The sequence below is a fragment of the Stegostoma tigrinum genome, chromosome 34 (assembly GCF_030684315.1).
Source record: "Stegostoma tigrinum isolate sSteTig4 chromosome 34, sSteTig4.hap1, whole genome shotgun sequence".
Lineage (NCBI taxonomy): Eukaryota > Metazoa > Chordata > Chondrichthyes > Orectolobiformes > Stegostomatidae > Stegostoma > Stegostoma tigrinum.
Genome location: NC_081387.1, coordinates 2,613,801 through 2,634,875, shown reverse-complemented (window position 1 = coordinate 2,634,875; position 21,075 = coordinate 2,613,801).

Sequence of the window (21,075 nt, the reverse complement as noted above, 5' to 3'; positions counted from 1 at the left end):
TTCCAGGATTTTGAACCATGGACAATGAAGGATTGGCAATGTATGTCCAAGTCTGATTTGTGAGCGTTTTGGAGGGGAACTTATAGTTGTTGGTTTTGTCTCTAAACTGCAGCACTTGTCATTGTGGATGTTCAAGGTGATGAGTTGGGAAGGTGCTTTCTAATGATATTTTGTGAAAAAACCAATTAGTCGAGAATACCAATGCATTCATTTTGGTTTTAATCTTTACTTATGTCCAACTATATCAGGTTTGCATGTTCAGACTGCCTATGTCTCTGTGTTTCTTCGTTGCAAGGAGAGTATCATAGTCTGTTTGCACTCGCGTCCCTCTTTGCCCGTCTAAGATTGTGTTGTCATTAAACCAAGGAAACAATATGACCATGGATATCTGAATGTGCACCTGTCTTTGGGTGGGCAATGTGGAATATTCATTGATCCAGTGCTCAGACCTTCACATGTAATCCCTTCTCTGGGACTGCAATAAATCTATCTGTGCTATTCCCAATTTTCAGCTTTAATTGATCCACATCAGAACCTTTCCTTTCCTTTCGTGATTATTCTGTCTCCATTTTAGGATTAGACTATCGACTATTGCCCATTGTTGTTGACAGGGCGCTCAGGCTTAACTGATCTATTTCCCTGATTTCTGCCCCCTTCCCTTAGAATCATGATAGGTTTTCTTTTTCTTCAATTTCCCACCACAGGTTCCTACTTCTGACAATCCCACTTTCATCTCATCACCAAGCACATTTCCCTAGTTGGTGTCCTGAAGGGGTCTTTCCCTTCTGTCACCTGTTGACCCACACCTCTAGCAGTCACAGCACTGTATTCCTCTACACCAATCCCCACAGTGTTCCTTTCCTCTGCTTCTGCCAATTCTGTATGTCTGTTTTACCTGTTTTCCCCCTCAATTTTCAAAGCCTCGTAAATGTCTTTTCAGTGAAGCAGTGATTTACTTGTACCTCTTTCAATCTACTTCACTGTATCTGCTGTTGTCCCTGAATGAACCAAGCAAATACTGAGACATTGTTTTCAAGAATGCCGAAGCTTAATCTGTAAGAATGATCTTGACATTTCAATTGTTTTTAATTTTTATTATCATTTTTCTGTCTCAAGTCTGTTATAGTGTTCCAGTGATGCCCAACACCAGCTGGTGAAGCAGAAACCATTTTCTGCTCAAGCACTTTACAAGCTTCTGGACTCAATATTGGCCTTTGCCCCCATTGTATAACAAATGGTGATCTTCCTGTCAGATTTACGAGAGAAGATACAGAATCTTAAAAGTATTGAATGAAGGTGGTGAAATGGGTATAAATATGGCATATTGCAAGAATAAAATGTGATAAAGATATGCTCCATTAGATGTGAACGTTGTCTTTTTACTTCAAGTGGTAGAGACTGACTAAAATCTGAAGAGATATAAGCAGTTATTCTATCTGACAAGATGGTGCCGGTTAGTTTTGAAGTGGATTCAGGTGGGTACCAGTATTTGTATATGAAATGCACCCATTAGCAATGATGACAATGAATGAACAACGTTATTCAATTACAAATAAGGCACATTAGCATTGATACAGTGAAAGTCAACCTTCTTAATTTAAAATATAAACAAATTGTGAGTGTTATATTGTTTTGAGGAATAGTAAGTACAGTCATGCAGTCAGAAAAGCTCATTTGCCAAACCAGTCAGAAGCTCAAAAAACAAGTCCATAAAACTGGTACAGTCTTCAATCAGCAATGAGTCACTCCAGCTCTTGAATAACATTTGCTTACAATGTGAGTTAACAAGAAGACAGTCATAAAAATCACCCATAACAGTGGGAAGTTTACAGTGATGTGTCAGATGATGAATTTCCTTCACTTCTCGATCTCTATGTCATTCAGATCAATATCATTCTTTGTTTCATCTCAACCTCCTGCATATCTTGAAAATACATCACACAGCAATGCTGGGAGAAATGAAGTGGAACAATGGTTAATCCAGCTATAACTTGCATGCAGCCAGAATGTCATCTTCCAAATCCAAATTGTCGAACCAAGCTACTTCTTTGATTGCAGTGCTTGACTTGAATGCAAAATGAACGGGAATTTTTTCCAAAAATGAACAGCGGACAGACAATTCCTAAAGCAAACAGCAACCGTTTTCTAAGTGCAATACCTGAACCTCAACCTCTGGTCGTAAATGGTCATCTAAGTATTAAAAATGAAAGTGACTGTTAGCCAGGCGGGAAACGTATGGAGATGGAGGAACCAGGATTTAGTAAACACACAAACACACACACACACACACACACAAACACACACACACACACACACACACACACACACACACACACACACACAAACACGATAAGAATCACTAAACTACCACCAGATTTCCTGTCTTGCCGGTAGTCAGTGATACATGTGGAGAGACCAGTGATTACTCGGTGCACATTCACATTAGTTGTCACGTTAGATATAAAAGAGTACAAACAGAAACAAGACCCAATAATCTGACTAACACTGAGATGTTAATGTGATAACATGTCATTGATTTCTATACGTTTATAAATTAAAGTCTTTAACTGGCATTTGATTCCTACACAGAGACTTAGATTTATAGAAGTAAACTCTTATCTACCGACACATAGGTATGCAGGCACTGCCCTGAAGCTTCCTGCCCAGCTACGAATTCAGTGTAAAACTTTTGTAACTACTTATCTTCTCACACATGCAGACACTGTCTTAAGCTTCCTGACTGAATAAAATTAGAATCAAACTGTTTCAAATAGGGTTAGGTGGGGAAAATTGTGGGCTGAAGGGCCTGTTCTGTGCTGTACTGTTCTATGTTCTATGTTCTATGTGTGAAACCTCTAAAGCATGTAACTTCTGTCGCTGATAAAGGGACCGGGGCACTGACTTTGTTCTAGCCAGGCACACTGGCAACTTGAAATCACAATCTGTCTCAGACAACAACGCGAAATCGCCTCCTGCCATTAGCAGCTACTTAAATAGCAATCGATTTTAAATCCTGTTCTTTTATGTTGTTGATGTAATAATTGTTTGATATCCTGTTTTTGTCTGTTATAGTAATTGTTTTATGTATCATGTCATTGTAAATTGTGAAATCGTTTTCTATATCATGTCTTTTGTAAAGTATAAAAAGCGGGGACTGTCCGCTGCTCGGGGAGAATTACTTGTGAGACTCTGCACTCTGCAGCAGGTTGAGTGCAGTGATTCTCCACAGCTTGTACTTGCTTGGTAATAAATGGATTTGTGTTTTTCTAAACAGGTCTTGTTATTGCAGTGAGTCTGTGAGGGTCTCCGAAAACGAATTTGACATTTGGCGCAACGAGCAGGGTTCCAACATGTGTAGCAGTATCACGTGGAGGGTTGAATATGTGATCATTCGAGTGTTGGTGGAGTGAGACGGACGGGCCTGCAAGGTACGATTCACCTTGGTCTCTCTCACTAACCTGCCACCCGTGCGACCCCTTGTCCCTGTGTGGCTCTGTACTGGCGGAACCCGTGACAACTCACGGTCTTGAACACTGCTAACTCCTAACGCCTGGAGGTTTGAGTCCCCAGGCGAGTAAAGAAATCTGGGAGGTTCGAGTCCCCCGGTGGCCGGGGTTAGAGCCCCTAGGTCATATAATTGAGTAAAGAAATCTGGGAGGTTCGAGTCCCCCGGTGGCCGGGGTTAGAGTCCCTAGGTCAGATAACTGAGTAATGAAATCTGGGAGGTTAGAGTCGCCCGGTGGCCGGGTTTAGAGTCCCCAGGTCAGATAGCTGGTAATTTTTTAAAATCCAGGAGAATAGGTTTCCCCTGGTGACCGGGGGTGAAACGCTGTGTCGGAAATAGGGAAAAGCGAGGGGGTTTAGTATAAGACCTAGGTATAGAATAGTTACAGTGTCTGTCTTTTTCAACCACCCTGCCTGAGGCCGGTTGTTCAGAGGGGAAATCCCCCACGCGAAGGTCAGGACCCTGAACTGGGTGTTGAGACTAAGGACACTGCTGTAGTATATAGAGACAGTAAAAAGTGAAAGCGCTAATAAAAAAAACAAATCAGCAAAAGGAAAAAAGAAGGACAAACACTGGATAATAAAATGTGAGGCTGGATGAACACAGCAGGCCAAGCAGCATCTCAGGAGCACAAAAGCTGACGTTTCGGGCCTAGACCCTTCATCAGAGAGGGGGATGGAGAGAGGGAACTGGAATAAATAGGGAGAGAGGGGCAGGCGGACCGAAGATGGAGAGTGAAGAAGATAGGTGGAGAGAGTATAGGTGGGGAGGTAGGGAGGGGATAGGTCAGTCCAGGGAAGACGGACAGGTCAAGGAGGTGGGATGAGGTTAGTAGGTAGCTGGGGGTGTGGCTTGGGGTGGGAGGAAGGGTTGGGTGAGAGGAAGAACCGGTTAGGGAGGCAGAGACAGGTTGGACTGGTTTTGGGATGCAGTGGATGGGGGGGAAGAGCTGGGCTGGTTGTGTGGTGCAGTGGGGGGATGGGACGAACTGGGCTGGTTTAGGAATGCAGTAGGGGAAGGGGAGATTTTGAAACTGGTGAAGTCCACATTGATACCATTAGGCTGCAGGGTTCCCAGGCGGAATATGAGTTGCTGTTCCTGCAACCTTCGGGTGGCATCATTGTGGCAGTGCAGGAGGCCCATGTTGGATATGTCATCTAGAGAATGGGAGGGGGAGTGGAAGTGGTTTGCGACTGGGAGGTGCAGTTGTTTGTTGCGAACTGAGCGGAAGTGTTCTGCAAAGCGGTCTCCAAGCCTCCGCTTGGTTTCCCCAATGTAGAGGAAGCCACGCCGGGTACAGTGGATGTAGTATACCACATTGGCAGATGTGCAGGTGAACCTCTGCTTAATGTGGAATGTCATCTTGGGGCCTGGGATAGGGGTGAGGGAGGAGGTGTGGGGGCAAGTGTAGCATTTCCTGCGGTTGCAGGGGAAGGTGCCGGGTGTGGTGGGGTTGGATGGCAGTGTGGAGTGAACAAGGGAGTCACGGAGAGAGTGGTCTCTCCGGAAAGCAGACAGGGGTGGGGATGGAAAAATGTCTTGGGTGGTGGGGTCGAATTGTAAATGGCGAAAGTGTCGGAGGATGATGCGTTGTATCCGGAGGTTGGTAGGGTGGTGTGTGAGAACGAGGGGGATCCTCTTGGGGCGGTTGTGGCGGGGGCGGGGTGTGAGGGATGTGTTGCGGGAAATACGGGAGACGCGGTCAAGTGCGTTCTCGATCCCTTCCCCTACTGCATTCACCAGCTTCCAAATCTCCCCTTCCCCACTGCATCCCTAAACCAGCCCAGTTCGTCCCCTCCCCCCACTGCACCACACAACCAGCCCAGCTCTTCCCCCCCACCCACTGCATCCCAAAACCAGCCCAACCTGTCTCTGCCTCCCTAACCGGTTCTTCTCACCCATCCCTTCCTCCCACCCCAAGCCGCACCCCCATCTACCTACTAACCTCATCCCACCTCCTTGACCCGTCCGTCTTCCCTGGACTGACTTATCCCCTCCCTACCTCCCCACCTGTACTCTCTCCACCTATCTTCTTTACTCTCCATCTTCGGTCTGCCTCCCCGTCTCTCCCTATTTATTCCAGTTCGCTCTCCCCATCCCCCTCTCTGATGAAGGATCTAGGCCCGAAACGTCAGCTTTTGTGCTCCTGAGATGCTGCTTGGCCTGCTGTGTTCATCCAGCCTCACATTTTATTATCTTGGAATTCTGCAGCATCTGCAGTTCCCATTATCTCAAACACTCGATAAGTCGGGTGTCGGCACTCCTTTACATTGGGATGACCTGGAAAATGAAGTATGGTACAGACATCTGTCAGCACGCTTAAGCAAAAAATTGGGAAATGAGAATTGGCCATTGCGGGGAACGTGGGATATAGATCTAAGTACTAAAGCAGAAGAAGCACTGGAAAGGGTTAATATCATTCTGGAGAAAGAGAGCTGAGGAGCTGACTGAAAAATCAAAACTGGCCAGTACGGATAATGCACGTAGGAGAGGGATCAGTGCCTGTGATAACGAGGGGAAACCAAAAGCTGGGGAAGCTTTAAAACTGCAGTGTGAGGATCGTGAGATGAATGAAATGGAAAGGGTTAACGAATAAAGGCAGGAGAGAGTACAACGAGACAAAGGACGGGGGCTAGAGCGGCAGACCGCGTTGACAGAAAACAAAAAATCGGAGGTACCTCCTGACACATCTGGCGTGCCGATGTTGTTCCAAATTAATGACACAGATGAGCAAAATGAGGAGGACTGGGGAAGGCATCCCTCTGCCCCATCGGGACCACTACCCCCTCCACAACGCTTCCCGCCCTTGGCCAATCTACACCTGCAGGCACCCCAACTCTGCCATCAGTCCCAGCAACCGCCACCGTACGCTGACCAAACTAAACCTCCCATAGAATCTCCAAGCCCTTCAGTAGTCAGCCCACATGGATCCCCTGACAAGCCCACGGCTTGTACAGACCCCACCTCCTGTCGTACCAGATCTAAAACAAAACAGACAAACAGGAAACGGGACGCAGGCCAGACCGTTAGTGAACAAAAGGAGAGACGACAGGATCCTTTTAAATCCCATAAGAGAAGCCCAGGAAGACATAAGTTCCGGTTGCAGCCTACTTGACCCTCTAACACCTGTTCACTGTTTCCTGGCGACTCCACAAGTAGCGAAGAATATGATAGTCCCTACTCACAGGCAGAGGATAGTGAATGTGAGGACAGGGTTTGGAAGAGACCGTCGAATAGTCATCCCCTAAAGAAGGACCCCTATAAGAAAAATCACTGGGAATTCCCTAATTGCATGGTCCCTCACCCAACCCAACACAAGGGGGTCAAAATACAATGCAAGTCTATACCCCTTGGAAGCCACAAGAGATGTCCTTAATTCTGTCACGGACCCCTGATCGAAAGACTAAGCCAGAAGATATTATAGATTGCATTGTGAGCACTATTCAAATATACCAAGCCACCCCCACCCCCCAAGCCCTCTTTAGCCTGTGCTGCATCTATGCTGCGGTCTCCAGCCCTCGGGGTCAGTCCCAGAAACTTGACCTCCCTCAACCCTATCTGTGCCTTCTTCGGGTTTACCTTCAACCCGCTCTTGTACGGGAGTTGTAACAACTCACTAAGTAGGGGGCCACGTTCCTCACTATTGTCTGTGAACAACAGGATGTTGTCCACGTACTGTACAAGCCTGTGTGGCTCACTGAAATCTTTTAAACAATCTGCCATACACTGGTGGAGAATGCTGGGGCTATAATGGAAACCCTGTGGCAGAAAACCCCACGTGTACCGTTGTCCTTTAAAAGTAAATGCGAATTTGTACTGGTCCTGCCGATAGACCAGAAACCATTTGAGATATCCAGCACCGTGAACTTCCACTCCCCCACCCCTTGTTCCGCCACGCTTTAAGGCAGGAGAGCGCCTTTCCATCAATGGCACACGCCGTTGTTTTGAAATTCACGCCCACTTCTTCAGGTAAATGGGCACCCCTTGAAACTGCCGGTTGTGGTTTTTCGCACAGCTGTGGCCCCGGCGGGGGTTCACAATCACTTATCCAGGTAATTGATACCTCTTGAAACTTGCAGTTTCTCCCACAGCTGTGGCTCCGCTGGGTCCTGGGGCCCACCTGCAACATTAATTCTTTTTTTCCCGAGAATTTCTGATTTTTGTGTATGGTAAATTTGGTTAATTTTTTTTACCAACTCTTGCTTGGTAATTTTTCAAACGAACTGGAGTTTTCTTCCCCTCCTGCCACTCTCTAAGTTCAGGACACAATTGCAATGTTAGTACCCATCCAGCCTCCCTGGTTCAGTTTGGTAAATGGGATATGGTGACACTGTGCAAATGAGACATGACACAGAGCAGAGATTCCTCCTGAGCACTCACCCTGTTGCCCTTCCTCCTGGCTGATAGCAATCATCATGCGAAGTGGGTATTGAAACTGCCCTAACCCGTGTGGTACTGCATCACTTACGCACAGACATCATACTGAAACTGACAGGTTTACAATAGGCCCTTTAAACTTGAATTATAACGACCGGTTGCCTACTACTTCATTCGCCTGGACACTGTAGCTCAGGGATTACCCCCCTTGTTCCCAGATCCTCTCTGCAATTTGTTCCTTATCTCTTCCTGCTCCACTATTAACCTAGCCTCATTTCTGAGCAAACCCCGACATGGCTGCCTGCTGAGGATCCAATTTCTAACTACTCCCCACCCGGCCCTTACTGATGCCCCACTCCCTTCTCCGGACCTAGTGTGGATTTTTAACGTCCTCAGGTACACCCATCCAGGATTCCCTGTCTGTTGATAACCTCCAGGCAAACCTCCTCCCTGAACAGTTTCACACTTAAAACTAAATAATTGGCTATTATCAAATGCGCTGCCCATGCCTCTGATTCTATAGTTACTCGGGGCAGCGCTCGGGCTGATCTGGCTGCTAAACAGGCTGCTGCAGACCAATTTTTTTATTATACCCTCTATGAACAAGCAGGCGGTAAATCGGAGATAATGGGAACTGCAGATGCTGGAGATTCCAAGATAATAAAATGTGAGGCTGGATGAACACAGCAGGCCAAGCAGCATCTCAGGAGCACAAAAGCTGACGTTTCGGGCCTAGACCCTTCATCAGAGAGGGGGATGGGGGGAGGGAACTGGAATAAATAGGGAGAGAGGGGGAGGCGGACCGAAGATGGAGAGTAAAGAAGATAGGTGGAGAAGGTGTGGGTGGGGAGGTAGGGAGGGGATAGGTCAGTCCCGCGACACATCCCTCACACCCCGCCCCCGCCACAACCGCCCCAAGAGGATCCCCCTCGTTCTCACACACCACCCTACCAACCTCCGGATACAACGCATTATCCTCCGACACTTCCGCCATTTACAATCCGACCCCACCACCCAAGACATTTTTCCATCCCCACCCCTGTCTGCTTTCCGGAGAGACCACTCTCTCCGTGACTCCCTTGTTCGCTCCACACTGCCCTCCAACCCCACCACACCCGGCACCTTCCCCTGCAACCGCAGGAAATGCTACACTTGTCCCCACACCTCCTCCCTCACCTCCATCCCAGGCCCCAAGATGACATTCCACATTAAGCAGAGGTTCACCTGCACATCTGCCAATGTGGTATACTGCATCCACTGTACCCGGTGCGGCTTTCTCTACATTGGGGAAACCAAGCGGAGGCTTGGGGACCGCTTTGCAGAACACCTCCGCTCAGTTCGCAACAAACAACTGCACCTCCCAGTCGCAAACCATTTCCACTCCCCCTCCCATTCTCTTGATGACATGTCCATCATGGGCCTCCTGCACTGCCACAATGATGCCACCCGAAGGTTGCAGGAACAGCAACTCATATTCCGCCTGGGAACCCTGCAGCCATATGGTATCAATGTGGACTTCACCAGTTTCAAAATCTCCCCTTCCCCCACTGCATCCCTAAACCAGCCCAGTTCATCCCCTCCCCCCACTGCACCACACAACCAGCCCAGCTCTTCCCCCCCACCCACTGCATCCCAAAACCAGTCCAACCTGTCTCTGCCTCCCTAACCGGTTCTTCCTCTCACCCATCCCTTCCTCCCACCCCAAGCCGCACCCCCAGCTACCTACTAACCTCATCCCACCTCCTTGACCTGTCCGTCTTCCCTGGACTGACCTATCCCCTCCCTACCTCCCCACCCACACCTTCTCCACCTATCTTCTTTACTCTCCATCTTCGGTCCGCCTCCCCCTCTCTCCCTATTTATTCCAGTTCCCTCCCCCCATCCCCCTCTCTGATGAAGGGTCTAGGCCCGAAACGTCAGCTTTTGTGCTCCTGAGATGCTGCTTGGCCTGCTGTGTTCATCCAGCCTCACATTTTATTATCTAGGCGGTAAATCGCACGCCTTCAGACAGGTTGGGCATGCCAGTTATGGCCACTGTTCGGCACTTACAGGGGGACACCCCTGCTTCTGAAAAGAATATTTGGAAGGCGCATGGATGTTTGCATTCTGCGTCCTCAGGCCTTTGGGTTACCCCAGTCGGCCAAGTGTGTGTAACTGATACTTTATTACCTATGCTTGTTGACTGTCTGCATTGTGACACCCACCTTGGCAAGGAGGTAATGAGTGGATTCATGCTCCGTACCTGGTGGCACCCTAGACTGACTGAGGCAGCCCAGTCTCGTATCGCAAAATGTCTCACATGCCAGCAAAACAACGTGGGTTAGGGGGTGAGATGCTCACCAGGAAAAACACCCTTGCCAGGTGGACCGTTTGAATGCAGTCAGCTGGATTTTATTGAACTGCCACGCGTAAACTGTTATCAATATTGTCTTGTCATTGAAGATGTATTCAGTAGGTGGATAGAGGCTTTCCCAACGACAAACAACAAAGCCTCAACAGTAGTAAAACTGTTATTAACCGAAATAATACCAAGTTTTGGAGTACCACGACAAATTAGTTCAGACAACGACCCTCACTTTGTAGGGAAGATTATTAAGGAACTGTGTGATACATTACACAGCCAACAACAATTCCACTGTGCCTACCACCCCAGGCAGCAGGGATAGTGGAGACAGCTAATGGAACACTTAAAACTAAACTAACCAAGTTGACATCAGAAACTGACCTTAATTGGTTAAAGGTTTTTCCACTAGCCTTGTATCACATGTGAATAACACCCCACTCTACTACTGGGCTCTCAGCAGTGGAAATAGTCTATGGCCGACCCAGCAGAACACCATGGGATGCCAATACCAGCCCACCCACCCAAATTGACCTAAGTGTGATGGGAGAAGAAATGCAAAGGCACTTCCGACAACTAACATCATCTTTAAAGTTTCTCCATTCGCAGGTGAAGTGCACCTTCGGACCACCTCCACAGACACAGGAACAAGACCTCGAGATTCAGGATCGATCTTCGTGGCCTCAGATTGGAGATTTTGTACTTGTCCGGGACTGGGATCTCCCAAGCTTGGACCAAGGTGGAAAGGACCGTACCAAGTGCTTCTTCAGACGCTGACAGCTCTTAAAGTTAAAGGACAGAATCGCTGGATCCACCTAAGTGACTGTAAAGGATGGATTTCCTCATCGGCGTGCAGTTAACCATTGGAGTGAGTGTTATTCTGCCCATGCATGGCCAGCAGCACAATTTGTTTTATAAAACACACATCCAGCTGCACGGGAATCAGACAGTATGTTACCCACTGGCACGATCTGTAGAAGCATTATTTGTGGCAACACATGCCTGGAAGCCTAGTCAGCTTTATGAAATAGAGTATTCCGGTAAGCCTTGCCGAGGGGAGAGGGGAACTTGGACGAGGGGTGTGCAGGGTACATGTGTGAAACTGGTAGTTAGTGGTCTCTCTGGTTGTGGGGAAACTAGACCTGGGCATGGGAAGGAAGGGGCTAACTGTACAAATCCCAACAACTATCCTTTTTGTTTTAATAGAACTGGTACTTGTTGTGTGCATGCTACAGTCACTAATCGCCGCCATGATGTATCATGGCCCCATCGGTGCGTAAAGAGAAATTGCACCACTAGAGGCGGATTGTTAAACTTCCGCTGCTTGGAATCTAAGCCAATAACTGGGACCCCGGGCATACAGTAGAGTTGTGGGGATTGCAATGGCACCCTTGTAAAAAACGGACTACGGGTCATTTCCGTTAAACTCTGCAAATTTCCATCCACATAAGGGTCAATCCCCCTCGCAGAGCGATCAAGAAATACGTGAGTCTGTTACCTGCTACCGGGCAAAAAAGAGATTTGTTTTCCTCCTTAACGGGACGTTCACTACTGCCAGTCCAACTCTGCCAGTACTGTTTGCTGTTGGGACCATTGGGCCCCCCTCGGTCCCTTGTCCTCAACAAGCACGAATTCAACGGTGAATTGTCACACGCTTCCTGAGCCGGGAGTTTTGCGCTGCATGGCAGAACCCAGTTGCCTTGGGCTCTTCCTTGTGATACGGCTTCCTGAAAACTGTCAGCTTGGGAGGCTCCCCTGGGGTGGTGACCGCAAAAAAAGTTGGAATTACGTTATATGTGGACTCACCGCCCTGGGAAACAGCACAATGACGGCATTGGAGGGAGTTAACCAAGAATTGGCTGAACTTCGGCTCTATGCTCAGCAAACCCGGTATGTAGTGGACTATCTGCTGGCTCAGCAAAGAGGATTATGCTCCATTACAGGGGACAAGTGCATTACCCACGTCACCAACGAGTCCTATAACATTACCCAGGCTATCCAAGCCATACAGGGGCAGTTGAAGCAATACAGTGAGGTTCCCCGGCCTGGAGAGGGTTTGTTGGGATGGCTAATGGGCGGTTCTTGGGGCTCTTATTTGCTCCATGGGTTAGTTGTTCTAGGGGTTGTCACTGCTACCTGGTGTACATTTATGGCATGCCTGGACCCTTGCTGCAGGAGACCCAAACTGCACACAAATTTCAAAGTGTGACCTGACCAAGTCTCTGCAGAACTGAAATGGCACATCCCTGCTCTTGTGCTCAAAACCTTTCGTTATAAAGGTCAACATACAATTTGTCTTCTTTACCGCCTGCTACACCTCCGTGCTTACCTTCAGCGACTGGTGCACAATGACACGCAGGTTGCGCTGCGCCCTCTCTGTAGAATACTATGGGTTTGAAACTTTAATAAGAGAGGCGCACAGAGACATCACATTATAACTTGACAATATGGAATCGAACATCTCACAACATTGTTGACAGAAAGTAATTGGACGACTTTGCGTTCTTTCACAGGGCACGACAGTATATCATCAATTGGAGCCTCGGTGTAAAGATATAAGTTTACCATGAATGCAAATGTGGAGCTCATTGCATGAACTGGCATTTACAGGAACTCGAAGAACTGCAACAGTGCATCATGATTCGAAATTGAAAACACCAGGGGGCTGCAGTCGTTGAAATGGGAACATATGAATGAATATGGAATTCTTGCATTGAGGGAGAAGCAGCAATATGAATGTTTCAGAAATGACTGGAGAATGTTTAGGAGAGTTGACAAGATCACCAAAAGAGTTATACTGTGACTCATAATGCCAATGTGATTCTGAATTCATTATCCAAAACAGGATGAACTACCAAAATAACTGGACTACTCTAAAGTATTTACAACAAGCCAAATTTTATGTATTTTTTTGAAACAACTGTGGCCGATGTCACCGGACACTGATATGGTACTGAGAATTTAGATCATTTGCTCAGGGTTGCCCTTATTAATAAATAAAGGAAGGGTCATTCGATCAGAAATGTCCGCTCCATTTTGATTTCTGCAGATGCCGACTTTTGCCAGACTTTTCTGTACTCGCTTCAGATCTCCAACAGCCTCACTTCATTGTTTTGTGAAAAAATTTGTAGCCTTTGTAGAAGTTTTTAAAGAACATTTGAAAGACAATGTAGGAACTGTCATTGAACAGGTGCACAGACCAGGGGACAGTTTGCATTTTCTGTTTTGGATTGATGTGAAATAAAGCGCATTGAAAAGAAAAGCGTCTGAGCTCAGAGCAGGAAAACAGCGGGGCTTCCAACTGCTGCTACAAATGGAGAGTAAATAAGTCCAAATTATATAACATTGTGGTAACATGGTGAATGAGGTGAGGGGAATCCTCAAACTGTCTGAGAATCGACGGTGACCTTTGTAGCCAGATGCAACAGTTTCCCTGACTGTGACAGGAGAGTTTAATAGAAACTTTACTCTTCTTTGAGACACAATTTCTTTGCTACGATCAGACAGCAGCTGTAGCTCTGGCATAAATTACAGTTATTTGGATCAGCAGCCAACTCCGTTAACTGTAACGCAAATGGAAATTGCTGCAAAAATCTCGGCGGGTCTGACAGCACCTGTGGAGGGAAAGCTGAGTTAATGCTTATGGCCCACTGACCCTTCTTCAGAAGAGCTCAGAGAAAAGACACTGGACGAAAAACATCAACTGGGCTTTCTCTACACAGATGCTACCATACATCCTGATTTCTTTTCAGCAGTCTCTCTTTATTCTTCTGATTTCTAGCATTTGCATTTCATTATTCTTCTCTTCATTATAATACTCGTATTTCACTCATGAAACGCAAATATAGCGCAAAATTCGATACAATATGGAGCTGGAGGATCACAACAGAGGAGGGGGAAAGTCAATTCAGTTCTGATGAAGAGTACCGTTCGGAAATGTTGATGTTCCTGCTTGCCTGGTTTGCTGTGTTCCTCCAGCTCTACACTGTATCAACTCTGACTTCCAGCATCTGCAGTTATTGCTGTCACCAAGCGCACAAGTGTTTTCAATCTAATAGCCCAAAGATTAGAATAACGTTTGACCATATTTCTACCTGATAACGTACTGAAAACTAGGCTGTAACTGCATCATCGCTGTGGGTGTCACATCTCACGGGGTTGAGTCAGGGATTTGGGAGGCGGACTCGGGACATGTGGAGTGGAAGGGATGTGGTTACTGGAGGTTGTCATAGTCCAGGCATTGGAGAGAACTTTGAGGGATTGACTGAATTCTGTGTTCGGGCATCTCTTAAATGGTGCCCACGTTAGATGTGTTGTTAATTCTCTTCACATTTTCTGAGTACCGATGAAATTTAAGTCAGTGATTTCATTCCGATTCTCTGAATTTAACAGACTGTCTCAGAAATTTCACAGTACTGATTCAGCTTAATTCAGAAGGGTGCAGAATACCTGAAATTTAACCACTCCCTCATTGTGTTAGGTGGTCAGTGGAGTTAAAATCATGGATAATGAAATATGAGGCTGGATGAACACAACAGGCCCAGCAGCATCTCAGGAGGACAAAAGCTGACGTTTCGTGCCTAGACCCTTCATCAGAGAGGGGGATGGGGTGAGGGTTCTGGAATAAATAGGGAGAGAGGGGGAGGCAGACTGAAGATGGAGAGAAAAGAAGATAGGTGGAGAGGAGAGTATAGGTGGGCAGGTACGGAGGGGATAGGTCAGTCCAGGGAAGACGGACAGGTCAAGGAGGTGGGATGAGGTTAGTAGGTAGGAGATGGAGGTGCGGCTTGGGGTGGGAGGAAGGGATGGGTGAGAGGAAGAACCGGTTAGGGAGGCAGAGACAGGTTGGACTGGTTTTGGGATGCAGTGGGTGGAGGGGAAGAGCTGGGCTGTTTGTGTGGTGCAGTCGGGGGAGGGGACGAACTGGGCTGGTTTTGGGATGCAGTGGGGGAAGGGGAGATTTTGAAGCTGGTGAAGTCCACATTGATACCATTGGGCTGCAGGGTTCCCAAGTGGAATATGAGTTGCTGTTCCTGCAACCTTCGGGTGGCATCATTGTGGCACTGCAGGAGGTCCATGATGGACATGCCATCTAAAGAATGGGAGGGGGAGTGGAAATGGTTTGCGACTGGGAGGTGCAGTTGTTTGTTGCGAACCGAGCGGAGGTGTTCTGCAAAGCGGTCCCAAGCCTCCACTTGGTTTCTCCAATGTAGAGGAAGACACACCGGGTACAGTGGATGCAGTATACCACATTGGCAGATGTGCAGGTGAACCTCTGCTTAATGTGGAACGTCATCTTGGGACCTGGGATATGGGTGAGGGAGGAGGTGTGGGGGCAAGTGTAGCATTTCCTGCGGTTGCAGGGAAAGGTCCCGGGTGTGGTGGGGTTGGATGGCAGTGTGGAGCAAACAAGGGAGTCACGGAGAGAGTGGTCTCTCCGGAAAGCAGACAGGGGTGGGGATGGAAAAATGTCTTGGGTGGTGGGGTTGGATTGTAGATGGCGGAAGTGTCGGAGGGTGATGCGTTGTATCCGGAGGTTGGTAGGGTGGTGTGTGAGAACGAGGGCGATCCTCTTTGGGCGGTTGTGGCGGGGGCGGGGTGTGAGGGATGTGTTGCTGGCAATGTGGGAGACGTGGCCAAGGGCATTCTTGACCTCTGTGGGGGAAAGTTGCGGTCCTTGAAGAACTTGGACTTCTGGGATGTGCGGGAGTGGAATGTCTTATCGTGGGAGCAGATGCGGCGGAGGCGGAGGAATTGGGAATAGGGGATGGAATTTTTGCAGGAGCATGGGTGGGAGGAGGTGTATTCTAGGTAGCTGTGGGAGTTGGTGGGCTTGAAATGGACATCAGTTACAAGCTGGTTGCCTGAGATGGAGACTGAGAGGTCCAGGAAGGTGAGGGATGTGCTGGAGATGGCCCAGGTGAACTGAAGGTTGGAGTGGAAGGTGTTGGTGAAGTGGATGAACTGTTCGATCCCCCTCGTTCTCACACACCACCCCACCAACGTCCAGATACAATGCATCATCCTCTGACACTTCTGCCATCTACAATCTGACCCCACCACCCAAGACATTTTTCCATCCCCACCCCTCTCTGCTTTCCGGAGAGACCATTCTCTCCGTGACTCCCTTGTTCTCTCCACTCTGCCCTCCAACCCCACCACACCCGGCACCTTCCCCTGCAACCACAGGAAATGATATACTTGCCCCCACACCTCCTCCCTCACCCCTATCCCAGGCCCCAAGGTGACTTTCCACATTAAGCAGAGGTCAATCTGCACATCTGCCAATGTGGTATACTGCATCCACTGTACCTGGTGTGGCTTCCTCTACATTGGGGAAACCAAGCGGAGGCTTGGGGACCGCTGTGCAGAACACCTCCGCTCGGTTCGCAATAAACAACTGCACCTCCCAGTCGCGAACCATTTCCACTCCCCCTCCCATTCTTTAGATGACATGTCCATCATGTGCCTCCTGGTCTGCCACAAGGATGCCACCCGAAGGTTACAGGAAAAGCAACTCACATTCTGCTTGGGAACCCTGCAGCCCAATGCTATCAATGTGGACTTCACCAGCTTCCAAATCTCCCCTTCCCCCAGTGCATCCCAAAACCAGCCCAGTTCGACCCTCCCTCCACAGCACCACACAACCAGCCTAGCTCTTCCCCTCCACCCACTGCATCCCAAAACCAGTCCAACCTGTTTTTGCCTCCCTAACCGGTTCTTCCTCTTACCCATCGCTTCCTCCCACCCCAAGCCGCACCTCCACCTCCTACCTACTAACCTCATCCCACCTCCTTGACCTGTCTGTCTTCCCTGGACTGACCTATCCCCTCCGTACCTGCCCACCTATACTCTCCTCTCCACCTATCTTCTTTTCTCTCCATCTTCGGTCCGCCTCCCCCTCTCTCCCTATTTATTCCAGAACCCTCACCCCATCCTCCTCTCTGATGAAGGGTCTAGGCCCAAAACGTCAGCTTTTGTGCTCCTGAGATGCTGCTGGGCCTGTTGTGTTCATCCAGCGTCATATTTCATTATCTTGGATTCTCCAGCATCGGCAGTTCCCATTACCACAGAGCAAAAATCATGTTGTTTTTGTGTGGGCGCAGATGCTGTATTGCTTGGTGTAAATGATCAACAGAGCAACCAGCGGCTGGTGTCAGAGCCGTCTGAATTCTGCAGCCTGCATGAATTATTTCCAAATGTTCAAATGCAGAATGTTGTTAATTGAATCTCGCATTTGCCCAGTATTCCCCTTAGCGTTTATTCTTCATGGTTCCCTTTGAAAACTCGATTCTGCACTGCTGCAATCACTCTCTGACCATCATAGAAGCGGGAGTCTTGCTGGACATGCTATTCTGATAAGTGGCAATCCAGTTCAGGTTGCTATCCCATTCTGTATTTTCCCAATAGAACTGGAGTTCTGCATGTTCGACTAGTCATATTAATCCGTGTTCTTTCTTAAAAGTAAGTATATAGTTTAGTATGCAGTTCATATTGCAGTTGGTTGAGGAGTAAGGGAGCAGGTAGCTCTGGTGCCAGGTGCTTCGTGTCTCAAGTGGTTAAGTTGCAAGGTAGCTAGAGTGCCAGCATGCCAGGGAAGCAATGTGTCAGGTGTACAGTGTTCCCAGTAAGTGGTGGAGTACTTAGAGTAGGTTCGAGGTCGGGGTGAGGTGAGTGTCGTCTGGTGTGGAAGATAATTAACAAATTTAATGAGGAATGAGGAGATTCAGGGTTTTCAATGACAACAGTTGTCAGGACTGGCAGCAGGCGAAGATGGGTGTTGTGATGGTGCAGAGAGGAGTTGTGACGGGTTTCTTTTGTTTCTGGACAAGTGCGTCTTCCCTCTGGTGACGGGGTGTGGTGTTCAGTTCCAAGGGGCTCTGGTGGTGTTGCTCGGCCCAGTAGTGAATGGAATTGTGTTGGGTGAGGTTATTTGGGAGGTGATGTATTTGGCGTACTGATCACGAGGGGTGAAAGTTGCATAACTGGACAATGGAGGTGTTTTCGCTTGGAAAATGGCAAGGTACGGTGTTATAGTGTTATAGTTAGATTGAGAGTTTGATTAGTTTTGTTCCAGACATGTACATTTTTTCACAGCATTTATTGTAACTGATTAATGACCATTTGAATTCTTTAACTTTATGTGATTATTTCTGAAGTTGCTGACCAGAGAAAATGACTATTAAAGTCTTACATTTTCAGGACAATTCCAAGAGGGTCTTCTGCTCTGGAATACAGCTCGCTTCTGGCATGCAAACCCAGTCAGCTCTGTTCCAGTGGTTATCTGGCAAAATGAGTATCTGGACCACATTTAAAAGATGGAGCGCAAACACTTCGTTGAGCGACCATCAATACTGGCTGCTCAATGTTCCAGATTTGACATGTTGCAGGAAGAATTGGGCATGACACAGGTTGGGGTAGCGTGGGGCGTTTTTGATTAAGGAGCACATTACTGATCGAACATTGGAAGAAGTTTCTGAAAAAAAAGATCGCCCATTGTAAATGTATGGATGGAAATTAGAAAGAGGAAAGGAAGTATCACTTTGATGAAATTGTATCTACACCCCCTCCATGGTAAAATTAAAGTAGCGAAACACATTTTTAAGGAGATCGCAGATATGTGGAAGTACAATAAAGTCGTAATAGTCTTTTTTTGTAAAATTTTCCAAATATTGACTGGGCCTTCCATAATGTTAAATATGTGGAGGATGAAGAATTTGTCAAATGCATTCGCAAATAATTTCTACATCAATATGTGGATGTTCCTACTCAAGAAGGCAAATAAAAAATAAATATTCTGTTCAGCCCGTATGGCAGGTGACTGAAGTAAAAGTGGTGGAGCACTTATGTGGAGCGATCATAATTCTATTTTGGATTGTGATTACTTTGGCATGGATTGATTGGACAGAAGGATCTGTTTCTGTGCTGGTAACCTGTATGCCTCTGTGAGGTGGTTCTCTGAAATCTCATGAGTAACCACTTTCCACTTCAAAAAGACCCATGCATCCTCAGGCTGTTTTTCATCTGTTAACCAATGTTGAATAATTTGGATAATATTCCCTCAAACATATGTGGTGCAATATTGCACCCGAAACACTTACTTGAGACTTAGTCAAATTCTCATAATCAAATCCAATGACACCACGTTACTGCTCTTCCTATCCATTTAATTTATATGTAAGATATGACTTTGAAACTGGGATGTGTCTCCCGGATTAAATGGAACTTAATTTATTTTAGTGTGTTTAGGTTTGCAAAGAGAAACACGAAGCTTACTGGAACCAAATATGAGCAATTTTGTAAAAGAAGACGAGTCGTTTAAAATCTTTGAACGCATTTCTTAGGAGACATCACTGATATAGCATACCACTATCATGTCTGTCCTGTAGAAAAAGAAAATTATTTTGTTGCAGCTGAGGAAATAAATCCCTTCAGGTGAAGACAGCAAGATGTGAAAACCTTCAGGCTAGGAATTCTTGAGTTGAAACTTGCATTTGTTATTGAACAGTGAGAAAGTCTGAAATCTGAGTTCCATATGTCGAAAGGGTTGAAACCGAGAAGAAACAATTAATTTGATTCTGCAGATTACATAAAGAAGAGATGTTTCTCTGGATTTTAAGTAACTATCATCATAGGTGCCAGGGAATCCATGGACATTGTTTTACAATGGGCTTTGAATTGTTTTGTGTTGATAGACTGCTTTATTTCATTTCATATTTATTCATTTTATGTAATAAACACCTGTTTTACTGTTAAAATCAAACCTACAGTCTTATGTATTTATATTTCAGAAACCTCTCTTTCAAAAAGTGTATCCTTAGGGATTCCATTTTGGGATCTGACATACGAGGCTAAAAACATCCACTGAGATGGCAATAGTATTTCACTAGTTACTTCCTCAACAGTAAAACTCCAGCAGATTAGTCGCCATGGATTTCCCTTTCTTGGATTCATGTTGACGTTCTCTAATCAGGTGAATACAATTGAAATATCTTGCCATAGGATACTTTATAATTGGACTAATTGTAATATAAATCTCCGATTCTTCATGCTCTTATTCCCTTCTAACTAAAGACCATTACCAAATTGGCATCAACTTAGCCGCCAAAAAAGTCAACAGAAGAAACAGTCCAGTTTCAAAGTCATCCTTCTCAACATTTGCCAAAACTGGGAGAGCTGTTTCACACATTAGTCAAGCAACATGCTGACATCGTCGTAATCACGGAAGCATACAATACAGACAATGTTACATACTCATGATCACAACCCTTTTGTATGGTCTGTCGTCACGGCCAGAACTGACTCAACAGAGGTGGTAGCATAGTTATAAGCAGTCAGGAAATGGTTGCACTTGGAGTCCTCAACATTGTCTCCAAATTCCATGAATTTTCATGACTTGAAGTTAATCATGGACAAGGAAGCTGAGTTGCACAGATTTTTGTCCACAGCTGACGAATCATTCTTCCTCATGTTGAACAACACTTTGAGGAAGCACATAGGATTGCAACGGCAAAATTAAATCTCTGTGAGGGATTTCAATATCTACCATTGAGACTGGCTCTGTAGCAGAGGTACTGATAGAACAGTTTGGGCCTTAAAGCACTTAGATATGAGACTGGGTCTGTGACAGGTGGAGAAAGAAACAACAAGATGTAAAGAATACCAGACATCATCCCTGCCAATCGACGGCTGATTCCCTGCACTTGGCAGAATCAACAAGAATGATCACCAGAAGTAACAAGGTCGAGAGCTGGATGAACACAGCAGCATTAGAGGAGCAGGAAAGCTGACGTTTCAGCATCGAGACCCTTCATCAGAAATGGGGTTGGGGAAGGGGGTTCAGAAATAAACA